At 44.2% G+C, this 15,479-nt stretch overlaps 1 long non-coding RNA gene across 2 annotated transcripts; it reads right to left on the bottom strand.

Annotated features, from left to right (window-relative positions):
- Window positions 1-2,342: 2,342 nt before the first annotated feature.
- Window positions 2,343-13,104, bottom strand: LOC133249863 (uncharacterized). Of its 2 annotated transcripts, XR_009737137.1 has the most exons (4): window positions 12,795-13,104; window positions 11,632-11,765; window positions 3,328-3,423; window positions 2,343-2,962 (listed from the first exon to the last, which is right to left on the bottom strand). It is a non-coding gene; the product is annotated as an uncharacterized LOC133249863 (long non-coding RNA). The 2 variants fall into 2 exon arrangements; XR_009737138.1 differs by lacking the exons at window positions 11,632-11,765; window positions 12,795-13,104 and adding an exon at window positions 10,214-10,387.
- Between the last annotated feature and the right edge of the window lie 2,375 nt (window positions 13,105-15,479).

Raw genomic sequence — 15,479 nt, 5'->3', positions numbered from 1 at the left:
GGAAGGAGATTATATTGTACTGTGGTACTGGCATAAAAGAGCTACCAACTGTCAATGTTCTATGATGTGGCAGCTACTAGTCATACTGCCTCTCTAATCATGAGCACATTTCTACAAGGTATTATTATTATTATCACCAACTTTACCTCCATTATAGGGAAGGGATAAGTCAAAGCTATGGTTTTTCCAGTAGTCATGTACAGATGGGAGAGTTGGACCATAAGGAAAGCTGAGCACTGAAGAATTGACATTTTCGAACCTGCGGTGTTGAAGAAGACTCTTGAGAGTCCCTTGCACTGCAAGAAGATCAAACCAGGCAATCCTAAAGGATATCAGTCCTGAATATTCATTGAAAAGACTGATGCTGAAATTGAAGCTCTGATACTTTGACCACCTGTTGCAAAGACCCAACTCATTGGAAAAGATCCTGATGCTGAGAAACACTGAAGGCAGAGAAGAGGGCAGCAGAGGATGAGATGTTTAGATAGCATCACTGACTCAATGGACATGAATCTGAGCAAACTCTGGGAGATAGTGAAGGATTGGAGAGCCTTGAGTGCTGCAGTCCATGGGGTCGCAAAGAGTTGGTCATGACCTAATGACTGAGCAACAGCAACAACTGAAGCTCATGAAGGTTACACGTCCACTGCTGGTAAAGCATCTGGTCATGGGCTCACAACGTGTGTCTGAACCCAAAAGCTTTGTCTATTGCCCCGTATTGTGTTCCAGATCATCTCAGAAATCAGGGAATAGGGGAGCACTGAAATCTACATTTTGCTGGACCCTAAAAGATCAAGTGAGGGAGTGTGAAGAAAGCATTATTTATATAAATCTCTATATATGTATATATCTTTGGAGATAATGAGGACTCTAGCCTGGCTAGAGACATGTTTGACAGTGAGCTGATCATTACCAAAATGTCTAACATAGATTAAGGTAAAACCTTCTAAACACCAAATAGACAGATGACTTCTTAAGATTTCTTATTGTTATTACTCTTATTAATCAGATCAGATCAAATCAGTCACTCAGTCGTGTTCGACTCTTTGCGACCCCATGAATCACAGCATGCCAGGCCTCCCTGTCCATCACCAACTCCGGGAGTTCACTGAGACTCATGTCCATCGAGTCAGTGATGCCATCCAACCATCTCATCCTCTGTCGTCCCCTTCTCCTCCTGCCCCCAATCCCTCCCAGCATCAGAGACTTTTCCAATGAGTCAGCTCTTCACATGAAGTGGCCAAAGTACTGGAGTTTCAGCTTTAGCATCATTCCTTCCAAAGAAATCCCAGGGCTGATCTCCTTCAGAATGGACTGGTTGGATCTCCTTGCAGTGCAAGGGACTCTCAAGAGTCTTCTCCAACACCACAGTTCAAAAGCATCAATTCTTCGGCGCTCAGCCTTCTTCACAGTCCAACTCTCACATCCATACATGACCACAGGAAAAACCATGGCCTTGACTAGATGAACCTTTGTTGGCAAAGTAATGTTCCTGCTTTTGAACATGCTATCTAGGTTGGTCATAACTTTCCTTCCAAGGAGTAAGCGTCTTTTAATTTCATGGCTGCAGTCACCATATGCAGTGATTTTGGAGCCCAGAAAAATAAAGTCTGACACTGTTTCCACTGTTTCCCCATCTATTTCCCGTGAAGTGGTGGGACCGGATGCCATGATCTTCGTTTTCTGAATGTTGAGCTTTAAGCCAACTTTTTCACTCTCCACTTTCACTTTCATCAAGAGGCTTTTGAGTTCCTCTTCACTTTCTGCCATAAGGGTGGTGTCATCTGCATATCTGAGGTTACTGATATTTCTCCCAGCAATCTTGATTCCAGCTTGTGTTTCTTCCAGTCCAGCATTTCTCATGATGCACTCTGCATATAAGTTAAATAAACAGGGTGACAATATACAGCCTTGGCAAACTCCTTTTCCTATTTGGAACCAGTCTGTTGTTCCATGTCCAGTTCTAACTGTTGATTCCTGACCTGCATACAAATTTCTCAAGAGGCAGGTCAGATGGTCTGGTATTCCTATCTCTTTAAGAATTTTTGTTGTGATCCACACAGTTTATTGTGATCCACACAGTCAAAGGCTTTGGCATAGTCAGTAAAGCAGAAATAGATGTTTTTCTGGAAGTCTCTTGCTTTTTCTATGATCCAGCAGATGTTGGCAATTTGATCTCTGGTTCCTCTGCCTTTTCTAAAACCAGCTTGAACATCTGGAAGTTCATGGTTCACATATTGCTGAAGCCTGGCTTGGAGAATTTTGAGCATTACTTTACTAGTGTGTGAGATGAGTGCAACTGTGTGGTAGTTTGAGCATTCTTTGGCATTTCCTTTCTTTGGGATTGGAATGACAACTCACCTTTTCCAGTCCTGTGGCCACTGCTGAGTTTTCCAAATTTGCTGGCATATTGAGTGCAGCACTTTCACAGCATCATCTTTCAGGATTTGGAATAGCTCAACTGGAATTCCATCACCTCCACTAGCTTTGTTCGTAGTGATGCTTTCTAAGGCCCACTTGTCTTCACATTCCTGGATGTCTGGCTCTAGGTCAGTGATCACACTCTTATTAATAATACTTCTTATTGTTTCTTAAGAAATAATATTATGAGTGGGAATGAAAACTATGATACACATGAAATGTTTTTTTGTTTTTTTTTTTAATGGGGTAATTCCAACTTGAATTCACAGGCTTATGCAAATCTAATTGAGTGCAACTCTGGTTGAGGCGGAGCCCTCTTTCTGGAAAGGAGAGAAAATTTTCAGCAAATATCTTGTAGCTTTTGGAAGAGAAGTCTTTGAGACCAGGGCAAGAGAGTAACAGGCACAGTTAGTGTTGCCATCAGCTAGAATATCAACTGTGCTTGCTGTGTATTTCACAAAAGAGCCCCAGTGTCTTTGGAATGAGAAGATCTTGCCTAATATCTCCACCACTTTCCAAGAACTTAGGAGTGAGTTTTCTTCTACACAAGAAAGAGAAGAGAGAATGCAAAGGATGAATGTGGACAAAACACATACCCAAGTCACTCCACGTGGCCTGGGCTTCCTTGCAACATGGCGGCCCAGTCAGCAAGCAAGAGTCCCAAGAGCCAGCCAGGTGGAGACTACAAGCCCTTTTAGAATCTAGTATTGGGAGACATGGAGGGTCACGAACCTCACATTATCGTCACTGGAATGGACTCACTAAGACCAGCCCATATCAAAGGAGAGGGGGATCAGAATCCACCCTTCAACAAGAAAAATGTCAAAGAACTTTCAGACTGTTGTAATAACCACCACGGCCCAACCTTTAACTGCATATGTCTACATTCCTCCCACGTGAAATTACCTCCATCCTCTCCTGAGATGTTGCTCTACTCCAAACAGTTTCATTTATCATAGCATCAGGTTTAAGCTCCAGACTTGGGATCCAACCACCAAATTTCTATAAAATGGAAATTATGCATGCTTTATTCACATCATATGACAGTACTGAGGATCATGTTAAAGATATGTATAAACACACACACAAACACACACCATTTATACTCACACATAAAATCATGATGCCTTTTTCAAAATAGAAACTTAATTATACAGAAAGCACCCCCATTCATGCAATTTTTATGTCTTCTTTCAGGTAATTAATTTTATGAAAATTTACAACTCTTGTCCTCCTGGTTACACCCTCCCCCAACACACACACACACAGAATCCCTAGGACTCTTGGGAATATTGGGCAAACATTCTCACTAAGATATTATAATAAGTCAAATTACCATTAAACATTGTATGACATACATCAAGCAAGATATGTTTTTAGAGGCTGAGATTTTCTGGGCAACCTCCAAATGCTAATATGTTTAACCTCAACCATCGATTCCTTGTTCTGAAATGGCACTTAAGGCATTGAGATATGTCTCCTTCTGAATTCATCCCTCCCAGTACTTCCGGAATTTCACTGAGTTTGGGCAGTAGCCAGAAAAATGTCTCCTATGAGTCAGTGATGGCTGGTTATTTCTCTAGTATCTATTCTGCTCTTCTCCTGAATAATAAAGGTTTTAGCTGGGCACATGGCCATCCAGCTAAATGGCCATATGGTTCATTTCCCAATTTCCCTTGAAGCTAGATGTAGCCATGTGACTCTATTCTGGTCAACAATATGTGGGTTCAAGTACCGAATCGTAACTTCTGAGTCAAACCCTTAACATAGGTGGATCACAGTCTTCCTTCCTCATCTCTACTTCCTGTTGGCTGGAATATAGATGTAATAGCGGAGCTACAGCAGCCATCTTAGACCACAAGGTGGAAGCTACAGGTTGAGGACGGCAGAGTAACAAGAAAGTCCACACCAGCTGACCTTGATGTGGGTGAAAGAAAGTGAAAATGCTAGTTGCTCAGTCGTGTCCAGCTCTTTGCAACCCCATGGACTGTAGCCCACCAGGTTCCTCTGTGGAATTCTCCAGGCAAGAATACTGCAGTGAGTAACCACTCCCTTCTCCATGGGTTTTTCCTGACCCAGGGATCAAACCCAGATATCCTGCATTGCAGGCAGATTCTTTACTATCTGAGCCACTGGGGAAGTCCAAACTTGGTATGGCCGACTGCTTATACTCAGACAGGTACCTAAGAGAGAAAGAGTTTTCATTTGGCTTGACTGCGTCATAGTAGGAAAAAAAAGTTAACTGCTAGACCCGCTCAGACTATGATCATCTTCCAGAGATGACCAGCATTGGCCTTTCCTCCATTCTTTGCATTATGATCGCTTATCTTTCACCCTCTAGGAAGTCATGAACCACCCAGTGACTGCTGTCTGCCTGATCCACACTCCGCCTGACTCACATTTGCCACTAACCTCTCTCAGGGTACCCAGAGGGAAGGAGCTTAAAAACTCCATTGATTAACATCTTGCTCCTAGTCTTTTCATGCATCTAACAGACCCTCCAAAGTATTGTTGACAGAAATGAGTGGAAATACAACTATCAAGTTCAAGGCAATGAGCAATCAGTATGGACACATTCACAAGCAGTCGCTTAGGACACGGTCCTGAGCAACAGCATGGCCATCAAGTGCATGCCTGCTGATCCCTATGAATGATACTCCTGCCTCCAGGCCTGCTCATTTCTGAAGCATCCATCCATCTGCAGAGTATAACACTGCCTTGTGCTGTGTGTGCTAAGTCTCTGGAGTCATGTCAGACTTTTTGAGACCCCATGGGCTGCAGCCTGCCAGCCTCTTCTGTCTATGGAATTCTCCAGGCAAGAATACTGCAGTGGGTTGCCATTTCCTTCGCCAGGGGATCTTTCTGACCTGGGGATCAAAACCACACCTCTTACATCTCCTGTATTGTCAGGCAGGCTCTTTAACCACTAGCACCATAAAGATTTGCTACAAACGGGGCGGGGGGGAGGGGGAGGACTTAAACATTACGATTAGAATATGGATGTCATCCTTAATGAAAAATTAAGTTGTGCGACCTTAGAATGGACTACAGGACAAAATATCCCTTCTGGGTTTTCATTTATACCTATACAGTCCCCAGATGCATTTTAACATTTGCATAAACTGAGACTTGCTCCAGCCTGCTAACTATAACCCTTGCACTTCATTTTAAATTGTGACTGGCACATCAAGAAACAGCACACTGTGACCACAGGCAATTCTGCAATTAGCAAAATGCTTCAACATTCAAGAGGGAGAACGGAGTTTGCACAAAGGAGGCACATTGATATGCCAAACAGCAACTGCCACCGCAAAACAAGAGACCGGCATCATAAGGAATGGGTATTTCAGCCTCAGTGACACGATAGCTCTTTTGAGTACCTCGATTCAGTCCAACTAAATATTCACTGAATGTTTCTCCCACGCCAGGGACTGACTCTACCAGGTGTTGGGGAAACAAAGGTGATGAAGACAAGGTCCCAGCTCTCAAGTGAACAAATTGATAAACAGAAAGCCTGCAATTCTCTGTAGGTATCATAACAGATAATGTCTAGAAAATGTTATGGGAACACAGAAAAGGCAGCAACCATCTCTGCTTGGCACCAGGCTGTCTAGAGATGTTCAGAAAGGTCACATTGAGTCAGGTTGTAAAGAGTGACTTGATACCCAACACACAGACAAAGAAGGAAGAAGGCATCTGGTGGTGGGAACAACAGAGGCAAAGGCTGGGTAGACAGGAGAAGACACAGCGTCCCCGGGAGGGTAACAGCCGAGCAGGTGACGAAGACGCAAGATGCAGTTTTAAAATACTGGTGCAGTTAGAGTCCTGGGAAACTTATAGGAACTACTCTGCCGGCGCCAATCAAGAGTATTAAATCAGAATGTTTACTCCTAGGCATCAGGACTTTGCAAGTCTCTCCAGGGGATACTAGCAAATGCATCCAAGGCTAAAAACAATTGCCCTAGTTCTGACCAAGAAGTGTTCCAAATGTCATCCTATAGAAATAGGGTGCCCTCCAGGCTGTGAGGATCCTAGGCAGTGGTGGCTCAGACAGTAAAGAATCTGCCTGCAATGTAGGGAACCTGGGGTTCAATCCTTGGATCAGAAACATCCCCTGCAGAAGAGAATGGCAACCCACTCCAGTATTATTGCCTGGACAATCCCATGGACAGAGGAGCCAGGCTATAGTCCGTGGGGTCACAAAAAGTCAGACACAACTGAACAAATAACACCCACCATGCTATGGACATCCTAAGCCGTCTGGCCTTCAGCATCTGCAGACTTTAGATGATCAACATATAGTACATATATGTTGTACATAGACGATCAACATATAGTTGTGTACTATCATATCACTCAGAGAGGGGCAGCTGATGGGTGAGAAGGAATTTATTTTCTGGAGGAAACCCAGATATCTCAGTTATAGACAGAGTCAGTTTCCCCTAGGAGGGAGGGAGTGCTCTATCTGAATCCTGTGAAACTGCCCTACTTCTATCAGAGTAGAGTCTACACCCCTTAATTGACCTAAAGCATACATATCTTTCCTGTATCTTAGTCAATTACTTACCTTCTCTTAAGATGGAGAATTCTTTGTGGTTACAAACCATTCAGACAAATAGCTCACTCTTTGATTGAGTTTACTCTGTGTTAGTAGGGGCTGAGCATGAGGGGAAAAGTAACTCTAATTCTCATAACCACAGAAGGTAGATAATAGAGTTAATTCCATATTCGGGATAAGACATTTGAAATAAGACAAGTCTGGGACTAGAGTGCCTCGCTTGCCCCACCCTAGTTCCAGCCCCACCTGGGGAAGGACCAAGAGCTCTTGAGGAAGAAGGGGTAAGAGTCAAGGCCAGGGAATCAAATTCAGAACTTCCACTCATCACGACTCGCAATTACCTTTCTTGTGGATCTTCACATCAATATTGCAGAGAGGAACTGTGAGCATTTGGGAGTTCAAGACCACCCTCAGGTTCAATAATTTGCTTGAAGGGTTTACAGAACCCAACAGCGCTATTATGCTAAGGTTATGGTTTATTTCAGCAAATGGACACAGATTAAAGTTAGAAACAGGGGGACTTCCCTGATCGCCCAGTGGCTAAGACTCCACGCCCGCAGTGCAGGGGCCCAGGTTCAATCCCTGGTCAGGGAATTGGATCTCACATCCCCAGAGAAGAATTTTCATGCTGCAGCTAAAGATCCCACATGCTGCCATGAAGATCAAAGATCCCACATACCACAGCTAAGACCTGGCTCAGCCAAATAAATAAATACTTTTAATTTTTTTTAATTAAAGGATAACTGCTTTACAATATTGTATTGCTTTCTGCCATACAACCGCATGAATCAGCCATAAGTATACATATGTCCCTTCTCTCTTGAGCCTCCCTCTGACCCCCTTCATCCCACCCCTCTAGGTTGTCACAGAACACTAGGTTGAGCTCCCTGTGTAAATAAGTATTAAAAATAATAAATAAATACATTTAGAAAATAAAATCAGGAACAGGAAGAAGCACACAGGACTGGAGTCCAGGAGAGGTCCAGGCATAAATTTTCTTCTCCCAGCGGAGATGTGGACAGAGCTACGACTCCCAGCAACAATATGCAACAAGACATTGGAGTATTGGGCTTCCCTGATGGCTCAGCAGGAAAATTCCAACTGCAATGCAGGAGACCCAAGAGATGCAAGTTTGATCCCTGAGTTGGAAATATCACCTGGAGAAGGAAATGGCAACCCACTCCAGTATTCTTGTCTGGAGAACCCCATGGAAAGAGGAGCCTGACAGGCTGCAGTCCATGGGGTCACAAAGAGTCAGACATGACTTAGCAACTGAGCATGCATGCACTGGAGTACCGCCAACCAGGAAAGCTCACCCAAGCCTTGGTGTCCAAGATTTTTGCTGGAAGTTGGTCGCATAGGCATGGCTGGCTGCCCACGTGGCTGACCTGAGCCTTCAACCTCTCCAAGAAGTCAAGCCAATATTGCTTGTCCCAAGCCCCCCCTGATAAATCACACTGTTAGCCAAGACTACTTGGTGTGGCCCTAGAACTCAGGTAAACAAGAGTATTCCAAGGGCTTAGAGGTTACATTCCAGGAGCAGTCAAGCGTCAAACTTTTCTATGGGCAAGGTTAATCCTTCACTGCATAGAACCAGTCCCATCTTGCTTTTCCACAAAGAGGATTTACATCCAATTGCTACCACTTCCTGGCTAAGTGGCCCAGGAAGAGTCCTCAAACTCTCTGAGGCTTTTTTGATTGACTTGTAACAAGATGATAATGTCTCAGATGACTGCTGGAAACTAATATGAGGTTAGTTTCTCATATTTTAGTTTCTTGTTAGTTTCTCTAACACCTCCCAGGACACTAGAAACTATGAAAGTGATGAAAATCAGGACTTCCCTGGCAGTCCAGTGGTTAAGACTCTGAGCTTACACTGCAAGGAGCACAGGTTCTATCCCTGGTTGGGAAACTAATATCCTGGTGGCTGAAAATTTTTTTAAAGTGGTGAAATTTAATTATATCCTGCCTCAATCAAAAGGAACCAGAGGTTATTCTTGGGGGAAGGTCCTAGAAATGGCAATACCCGGGACATGAGTCTCACCTAAAAATTCCAGTTTTACAGGAACACAATCATCATGTGAGTCAGCAGGCATTTCTGGGTACCTATGGGCCAAGTCCTGGAGATGCAAAGGTTGAGGAGGCTCCATTTATAAGCAAGTTGATGTGATTTGCAAACTAATGAATGGAAGGGTGTTACTGAGCACAGAGATTAACTCAGGACTAAGATGATAAGGAACAACATGCCTCCCTGAACTTCTCAAAGGCCCACAGCCAGCTCTGCTCACATTGTTGACTCCAGTGTTCTGGAACAATCTATGAGATATTAATACTTTTTTCTTCTTAACTACAGCTTTAAAAAAAAAATACCCTAGAGACTGTAACTTGCACATACACACCCTCTCTTCTGATATAAGCATAGGACACAGGTCCTATGGACCTATGGTCCACAGGACATAGGACACAGCTATCAATACACTGCAACACTTGGCATCAGACAGTTCCGAGAAGATGTTTTAAATGCCCCGTGCTCCCTTGCAGATGTTTTGAAAGCTGCTGGATTCCAAAATTTAAAAGAAGCAGATTTTTTTTTCCTTTGATGCTTTATATTCTATTGAACTCAAAATTCTCTCGTCCTTAAGATTTAAGGCCTGTAGAGTTCCATGGTATTAACTCACAGAGCTAACCAATTTTTATCGAGCACCTACTCTGTGTCATCAGTGTCGTAGGCACATAGAAAGAAATCAGTGAGAACAGAGTTTGTTTGTTTGTTTGTTTGTTTAAATCTCTGCCTCTGTGAAGCTTACATCCTTGTTTACTCTGACAGAATATCTGCTTTGGGAAGTTATGAACTGAGCACAAATTACTTATCTGCTGAGCGACCCTGGAGCCCTGACCAAACCCACTTGAGTCTGTTTCATCATTTTGAAATGGAACGAGTCATACCAACCTTCTGGTGTTATTGTGAAAATAGAAAACCACGGCAAAGTACCTAGAGCAATTTCGGCTCACTGAAGCTACTGAATACACGTTAGGTCCCCTCCCTTTTCTGCCTTTTGCTCCCAGGACCCCATGCAATTTCAGTGATAAAACCAAGGGATGAGAAGGAACTATTGGGTAGTAGATTACTAAGAAGCCCTAAGTGCTCATCACTGAGCAAAATCAGAAATACAATCAAAGTCTGGTATTTTGATCAGATAACCTGCTACTCTAGCCTTCCCTGAACAAACTTACAGAAGGCAGGATGAGGTAGAGGGAAGCACTCCAGGCCAGGTAAGAAGACATGGTTTTAGGTCAAGCTTCTCTAATTGCAGCTGTGTGCCTTTGGACAACTCGCTTTCCCTCTCTGAGCTCCAAGAAGAGGAGCAGCACTGGATCAGTGTTCTCCATCCAGGCTACACTTCAGAATCCCCTGTGGAGCTTCCACAGCATTCTGCTGCCCAAACAATGACACCAGAATCCCTAGAAAGATTCTTTCTTTAACTTCCCTTTTGAGCAGCCAAGTCTGAGAACTCCTGGGCTCCTCCTTCAGCTCTGACATCCAAGACAGAGCTTGCCAACTCAAATGCCGACAGAGACCGAGAGGGTGCTGTAACTGCATGAGGCCAGGCGGGAGCACCTGCCACAAGGGAGATGGGTGCGGTTGTGCTGACAGGTAGATGGCCTGTGGGAAGGGCAGGAAGCGACCGCTGCCTGACCACCGTTTCCACGTGAGGAGCTAGAGGTGGGCACTGGGCTAGAGATCCAGGGCCGCCAAGTATCCCATTATGCGAGAGGAGCTGGTTATCATGTGTGTGTGTGAAAACATGTACACACATGTGCAAAATCTCCAAAACTTTAAACAGTGACTCTGCTGTGACTGTTCTCTCTTCCTTCTTAATGCTGTTTAAGCAAGAACAAAAAACAAATAATCAAAAACAAAAAGGTTTGTGTATGCTGGTAGTATGAAGACCACCAGTTGCTGACATTTATTCTCTAAGACTGAACAGACCAGAGTCTTGGAACACAGAGGCCATGATGAAAATCTGGGGCTTAGAAATTCCTTCTCCTCTTTTTTTTTTATATTCTCTCACACATTTTTTTTCTTTTTTTTCTATCTCCAGAAGCAATATTAGACACTTTTTCTCCCGATCACACTTTTCATTAAATTTCAGGACCCCAGATATGCTGTGTATCTGCTTATGTGCTCCATGTGCCTTATACATAAAGAGCATGATTTGGGGATGACAAAGGATGAGATGGTTGGATGGCATCCCTGACTCAATGGACATGAGTTTGAAAAAACTCTGTAAGATAGTGAAGGACAGGGAAGCAGTTCATGGGGTTGCAAAGAGTCGGACACGACTTAGCGACTGAACAAAAACAATAATTTCTTCACCACTACCCCCAAGAATCAATTTGCAACATTGCAAATTGTCCCCAATGAAAATGCATTTTTTTTTAAATAAGTGAATTGAGACATCTTGATCTATACGCAGAACTAACTAAAGCCTGGTTTGGGGTCCTGTGTTCTCTATCGTGACCATGCCACCCTCACATATGATAAGCCCTCCTCTTTAGAGAGAGAGAGATTGAGTTAGGAGAACTGGGGTCTGAGTTTAAATGCCCAGAGGATCAGCAAGCAGGTATGCAGACTTCAGTAGGCTTCTTACCTTCCACGAGCCAGTTCTGTCCACACCAACATCACAGGATTATTTTAAAGCTGAAGTGAAGCCAAGCTTGGGACAGAGACTGGTGTTGGTGAAATTCTGCCGTGCCTTCCAGTCCTTCTGTGTACACCTTGGCCCTGGGAATGGAGAGCCTTCAGCCTTCAGCCCTTTGGGGTGTGGCCTCAGGCTGTCCACATCCTCTGATCAATGATGGAGTATAAGATTCTGGTCATGTTGGCCCAACAGGGGGCAATCCTAAAATGCCACTCTAGCTATCACCAGGGTATCCTTTGGGTCTGGCCAAGGTTGTTCCTACGTCAGCATCTCATCTCCCTCGGCCTACTCCTGCTTTATTCTGCCTCTTCTACAAATCTGGGGTCCAGAGATGCACTTGTATAAATATCCTACACACAGGACTCCATTTCAGAATCTGCTCCCCAGGGAAACTAAACTTCCTCAAGTGGCAATATAAAGGTAATGCAATAATCTACTGTTGGCCTTGTTTATGAATATAACCTTCGGAAGTATTTCCACATTAAGTTGTCAACTGAATTTGAAGCTGGAATTTTGCATAGTTCTTTCTGTACACAACTGAGCCCGGGCTTCCTGGCTTCAGGGATGCTGTGAAACATGAAAGAGACCACAGCAAAGAGCTCACAGTCCTGAGCCAACCAGAGACCTGAACTCAGTAGAGGGCTTTGTTTAGTGTACTTTCTCCATTTTTTTGTGTGTGATCTATCTAGCCCTTTTCATTTCTACTCTGGGAGACCTGCATAACCTCCATCTAAGTGATATCTGTCTCCCTCACCAGCCAAGTAAATAAATTCAACTTCGCTTTGGATCACTGTTTGATGATCTTTGTTTTTTCTATGAAAGTGACAGTGAAGTCGCTCAGTTGTGTCAGATTGTTTGCGACCCCATGGACTGTAGCCCGCCAGGCTCCTCCATCCACGGGATTTTCCAGGCAAGGATACTGGAGTGGGTTGCCATGCCCTTCTCCAGGGGATCTTCCCAACCCAGGGATCGAACCTGAGTCTCCCCCACTGCAGGCGGGATTCTTTACTGTCTGAGCCACCACAGAAGCCCATTTCTTACTATTGAACATCACAAATCTGCCACAAATCTGAGGGAGGGAGGGAGTGTTCACCCCCTCCACATCCCATTACCTCCTGCCTGGAGACCAGCCTCCTGAGGAGATGCTGAGGTGGACAATCACACGAAAGGCAGGGCGTGCTGAGATGGGGGTGTTGAGTCATCAGACTGAAGTCACATCTGGATCCAGAACTGACCAGAAACGCCCTGTCCAGGGAGAAGACTAAGCCCACACGTGCTTCTGCATCTGGGGTGACCTTATGCCTCGGTCTCAGAAATCAGCAGTTCTCAGCTACTGTGGAAGACACCATATCCTTCCCCTGGCCAGCCCCACACTAGAACTGGGGTCTCCAATTGAGGACCCAGAGTGGAGCTCCACCCCATTCTCAGAGGAGCTCTGTAACAGTGAGGCCCTGAACACAGCCCATTCCCTTTCATATTTAGGATTCCGTGATGTCAAACCCACTACTTTTTGACTGAAGTTTCTCAGACTTCAACTTTTCATTTTTAAGTCACCCAGCATGTGGGCATTCATTATTTTATTCCAACTGCATCTGTCAAAGCCTTTTCAAAAAGCCAGCATGGAGGGCCAAATAATGGGCTTCACTTTGCAAGGGGTCGTATAAATGGCCCATCAACACATCCCCCAGGCCTGGTAAAGCTGGTGGCCAAGCTCCAGTGGAGTTTGGAAATGAAAACCCCAGTAATCTCCTTCCAGGGCTGCAAACCACGATTCCCTACCCACCCTTGGCAGTCAGATGACTCCCTAAGATCAGCCCCCTCCTTTCAAACTGATTTCCTTATCTGCAGGATAAGGAAGGAAAGGTGACCTTTCAGCCCTTAGCTTTCCCCAGGGTTTTAAACAATGCTGCTTCTTATGAAATTTCTATTGAGGATTTTGTGGATATGAGACATAACAAAACATTTTTCACTATGCCCTTATTTCATTTTCCAGTTTAAAATAATCACAAAAGGTAGATGTGCAATTTTTGCCCAAAATAAGTTGAGTCGATGTTGAATGAGAAAGTGCAAAAATCAGAGGAGCATCACTGTATATAACTCACTCCTTTAGAGTTGGTTCTGGTGGAGACCCGCTAGTGAGAATTATTCTAATAGGAGTCATCATGAGCAGGGTAAGAGAACTGAAGAAGGATGATGATGAAGAAGAAAGTCCAATTGTTGTGCAGAATACTGGGGGCAGGGGGTGAGGCGGGGGCGGGGGGGTGAGTTCTATTTTTCCAAGAAAGCAGTGATGATTAATGAAACTGTACAGAAGCAGCAGCCAGCCCATTGTCAGTGTAATAGAGAGAACTGCATTTCAACTTAAGCTTCTCAGGGACTTCAAATCTGCTATCATAAAATAGGATGCTCAGGTAACATAGAAGATAACATGAAATGCAGGTTCAGTTACACTGCGTACTTGATGTGCTCCACTGAGTTTTGCAAAATACATATGGAAAGTCCCAGATGGCTCAGTGGTAAAGAATCTGCCTGCCAATGCAGGAGCCGCAGGAGACTCAGCTTTGATCCCTGGAGGAGGAATTGGCAACCCACTCCAGTACTCTTGTCTAGATAATCCCATGGACAGAGGAGCCTGGTGGGCTTACAGCCCACAGGTCACAAAGAATCAGACATGACTGAGCACTCAGCACACTTGGCAAGTCCCACTGAAAATTCCATCCCTCCATAGATGGTCTGAACACTAAAGAGAGCCCCAGAACCAGGCAAGGAAAACTGAATTGTTCATTATCTCTTTCTTCATTTTGGTTATCAGGGGGCATCAGTTATTTATACTTTACATACAAGTGCTTTTACAGTCATCATGTTAGTCTTCACCATAGACATAGGTATGTGTTCTTATCCAGAATGTATAGATATACAACTGAGACTCAGAGGGATAAAGACCTTTTAGTGGCAGATCCACAAGTAGACTCTAGTCTGGTAAACTCCAGTTTCAGTGCCCTTTCCATGAAACCTCTATTATGAACCCAACTTGAGTTGGCCTCTACCCTGGGCTCCCCCAGGTACAGTAGGTAACACATGGAGGAATACCAATGGGTCAAGGAAATCATATTATGAACATTCAGTCCTTCCCTGAATATTCATTGGAAGGACTGATGCTGAAGCTGAAGCTCCGATTCTTTGGCCACCTGATGCAAAGAGCTGACTCACTGGAAAAGACCCTGATGCTGGGAAAGATTGAAGGCGGGAGGAGAAGGGGACAACAGAGGACGAGATGGTTGGATGGCATCACCGACTGAATGAATATGAGTTTGAGCAAGCTCCAGGAGATGGTGAAGGACAGAGAAGCCTGGTATGCTGCAGTCTATGGGGTTGTCAGGCATGACTGAGCAATTAAACACCACCACCACCACCACACTGCCAATATTTCTGGAGGTTTGTAGCAATGCTGATGCACTGAGTTGTTGAAGTATTAAGCACATCTTCTAATATTATTACAGCCTCTATACTTCCATTTGATTCAATATTCCAAACATTTGTTGCATCGGTGTAAATCAGCCAAACTTAGGTTCTTCTGGAACACGAATTTTATGTTATTAATATCGGAGGCTCAAAGGCAGCTCCAAATTTAATGCTGAGGGGACATCAAAGAAAAGACTCTTTGGACACTGTGCCAGTTGCATGCTCATTATCATACTAATGTCGCCCCTGCAAAGCCTTCAGTGACATCCTTGGATATATGCAAATATGCATTGGGAAAAAATGGAAATGTATGTAAATGACACAGAGGTTATACT

The sequence above is a fragment of the Bos javanicus genome, chromosome 6 (genome assembly GCF_032452875.1).
Source record: "Bos javanicus breed banteng chromosome 6, ARS-OSU_banteng_1.0, whole genome shotgun sequence".
In the NCBI taxonomy this organism is placed as follows: domain Eukaryota; kingdom Metazoa; phylum Chordata; class Mammalia; order Artiodactyla; family Bovidae; genus Bos; species Bos javanicus.
This window is presented reverse-complemented; position numbering and strand designations above follow the sequence as displayed.